Source organism: Triticum dicoccoides, chromosome 7A (genome assembly GCF_002162155.2).
Source record: "Triticum dicoccoides isolate Atlit2015 ecotype Zavitan chromosome 7A, WEW_v2.0, whole genome shotgun sequence".
In the NCBI taxonomy this organism is placed as follows: domain Eukaryota; kingdom Viridiplantae; phylum Streptophyta; class Magnoliopsida; order Poales; family Poaceae; genus Triticum; species Triticum dicoccoides.
In genome coordinates, this window is record NC_041392.1 from 713,921,809 (window position 1) to 713,925,485 (window position 3,677).

Consider the following 3,677-nt stretch of genomic DNA (forward strand, 5'->3'; position numbering starts at 1 on the left):
TCCTCACATCAAAACCCCAAGCCCCTCTCCTCCTAAGCTGCAGCAAGCAGCAGCACGCAGCCCCAAGCCGCAGCCTTAGCCGCGCCGCCCCGCGCCTAAGCCGCCACCGCCGCATTACATCGTCGCCGCCGCCGCCCTACGTCGCCGCCGCCGCCTTAAGCCGCCGTTCGCCGGAGCCCCTCGCCAAGGTTGCCCCGCTCCGTGTCTCTTTTTCTTCCCTCGGTTTGGTTTTTCTTCTAAACCGTTCCGGTTCTTTTCTAAACTGTTCCGGTTTTCTTTCCGGTTTTTCATTTCGGTTTTCTTCCGAAACCCTAGAACGGTTTTCCGTTTCTTTTTCGGTTTCTTTTCCGAAAACCCTAGATCGGTTTTCGTTCTTCTTTCAGACCGTTCGTCTCAACGAACGTGATCACGGATTCTTTCCCGGTTAACGACGTCCGTTCGTTTAACCGCTCTTCGTTTTCTTTCTCGTCGGTTTTATCCCGCGTTCTTTCCGATCGCGATCTCAGATCCGATCTTCGTTCTAGTCTTTCTTCTCGCTCGTTTATCGGAATCAGGTGATTCAAGCGCCTGGAGTTTCGTCTCGAAACTGCCGTTCCGTCTAATCAACTTGAACAAGCTTTTGCTACAGTTAAAGTTGACCTAGTTTCAACTTGCTAGAACCGAGTTGTTTTCTTCCGCCGTTTGTTTTCCGTCGTTTGTTCGGTTCATTCTTTCTTTGCAACCGGAGTTCTTAAGTTGAGCTTTCTGGTTCGTTCTCTTGTTCGAGTTTTACCTGTGCATTAGATGAGTACTTATTGTGTGCTTGTTGTTTGTCTGCGATAGATTACCCGGATTGCGCCGCTTGTTACTTCGATCCCCTAGGTCTCGCGGATCATCAGCAAGGCAAGTAACACTTTGATCATACCTTTTCTACAACCCATGTTTTATTGCATTAGATCAATCCTCTCACATTGCATGATTAGCACCTAATTAAATTGAGGGATGGGAAGTAGATGAGGTAGTACCTATCACCTGTATTATTATGAAACCTTTGGGAGTTACTTCTACGTTTGCTTATTATGCCATGCTATGCTAGTAGACGTGGATTGGGTGAGTGATATCCATGACAGATGTGAGTTTATTAATTTTAATGGTTTATCTATGGTGGCCACTTAAACACACATCTGGGTGGATTGAGGCACCTGATGTCTATCAGGACTTGCCTGTTTTATTTTGGACCGCCACCCAGGCTCAAAGGAATCATAAGATAATTCATGCTAGAAACTTCCGTGTGCAGCCACATGCTACTATGGGCTCTGGCATAGTTGACTAAGTTGTGTGAACTCTTACGGGGTGGACTAGCAGATGTAGGGGTTGTAGGTGGTACGGTCCACCCCACATGTAAGGTGCTAGCGCTTCTGAAAGACTATGTCTCGGTCATACGTTTCTCAAACACCATGTAGTGCGAGAAGACAAACGGAGGCGATCGAGTCATGTGGGGAAAAGTGCGCAAACCTCTGCAGAGTGTACAAACTAATCATGATTAGCTGTGTCCTCGGTTATGGACAACTTGAGTATCTAGTACTTGAATATCATGTGAATCTCATCATGTTACTTCTAATTAATTTTATTGGGTTTTAATTACTTAATTGGGATCGGAATGCTGTCAACCATTCTCGATGTTTAACAACCACCATGATAGTTAAATAAATTTATTCTTTGTAGTAGGGAAAAATTGGCTTTACGCAAAACTGTAACCATAGAGCTTTCCATCAGCCATATATGCATATAGTATAGCTGTTTCATTCCATTAATCTCTATGTGTTACATTGCCAGCATATTCCATGTGCTGACCCGTTTTCGGGCTGCAACTTTCATGTTGCAGACTTTTCAGACGACGAGTAAGGTGCTTTTAGGTCGTGGTTCTATACTCAGTGATGCCATTGGAGTTGATGGACCCATTTATCTTCCGAGTCTTCCGCTGTTATCGTTATTAGATGGCCTTAAGCCATATTTATTGTAATAAGTTCTCTTTGAGACAACGATTTAATAAGTGTGTGATTGCCACTCTGCTATAAATCCTTCGATGTACTGTGTGGTGTCAGCATTACTGATCCAGGGATGACACCTGAGCACAGAGCACTTGATCCATTTGGGTCGGGTTGCTGCAGAGATGGTATCAGAGCACACGCTGACTGTAGGACACGACCACTAAGTTAAAGCCATAGATCACCATTCTCTCCTCATTTTCTAACTCCTCATCTTTTCTACTCTTTTAGGATGACGAACGCGAAGATTAAGTACACTCAACCGGATGAAGGCACACCTTTTGGATTTCACTTGAAGGAAGTCACAAAGTACCTAAACATTGGATTACCAAGCTTCACGGGAACCTTCAACGCCACTCTGCCTGAAGAGGAGCGCTGGAAGATTCAAGCTCACGTTCCGGGAAGAACATTCGCGCCAATCACGAAGTCTATAGATAGTGTTTTAAATGCACCAACCTGGAGTCTGGGAAAGAGCATGGCAGCTCATATCACCATAGGACGCATTGGAGAAGTTTATCAAGAAGACCTCAAGGACACTATCTACCAGATTTGCAGACGCCGAGATGAACAATGGGAGTTAGTCAGCACCAAGAAGGATAGATCCATTGCATCTTTCATCCAGGAGTTAAACCAGCACATTCGACGCCACGAGAACCAGATGTGCAATGATATGATAGAATTGAAGAATGCGAAGGCAAGGATCATCGAGCTAGAAGGAGAACTAAAATCTACACGCAAGGACTACATGGATGAAATCGTAGCTCTAGCAAGACACAATGGCGATCTTAAGCAGGAGATTGAAGAACTCAAGAGGAAGTTAGCATCCAAAGAGGAAGACGAGTACGTCGCATGTCCGGATAACTACATCATCATCGACGACACCGATTCGGATCCAAGTGAACCCGACTTTGAAGACGAAGCTGGAGCAAATATCATGGAGTCTTCCACCGGTTCAAATTTCTAGATGACCACCAAATAGTAGTAGTATTCCCCCATGTAAACACAATAGTTCGAGCACTTTTGCGATAGTTTTAGATCGTTTGTAAGCCCTTGTTTAATTGAATGAAGTGATTTTGTGTGCATTTGCTCATGTGCATTCGGGTAGTGTTTTCCCTTTAGACCTCACTCTATTCTTAATTCTCGTCTTTTCTAAACCCTCAGATGCCTCCGAGACGTGACAATGGATTTCCACCGGAGCTCACTCAATTGATCCAGCACCAGAATCAATTGATGCAGATGTTAGTCCAAAACCAGCAGAACAACAACCCACCACCACCACCACCACCTGTTGACCACTTAGCCCGTTTTCTTAGGCTAAATCCGCCGGTGTTTTCCAGTAGCACCGAGCCGATAGTAGCAGATGATTGGCTCCGCAAGATAGGAAGGGAGTTGACCACTGCAGGATGCACGGATGGTGAGAAAGTAAAGTTTGCCGCTCACCAGCTTGACGGACCAGCGGCAGCATGGTGGGAGAATTTCACAGCCACTTACCCAGTTGACACTGTCACATGGGATCAGTTTCAGCAAGCTTTCCGCACTGCCCATGTTTCAGCAGGAGCTATGGCCATGAAGAAGCGTGAGTTTCGCAACTTACGCCAAGGAGGAAGGACAGTTGGCTAGTACGTTGACGATTTCAGCAAGTTAGCACGT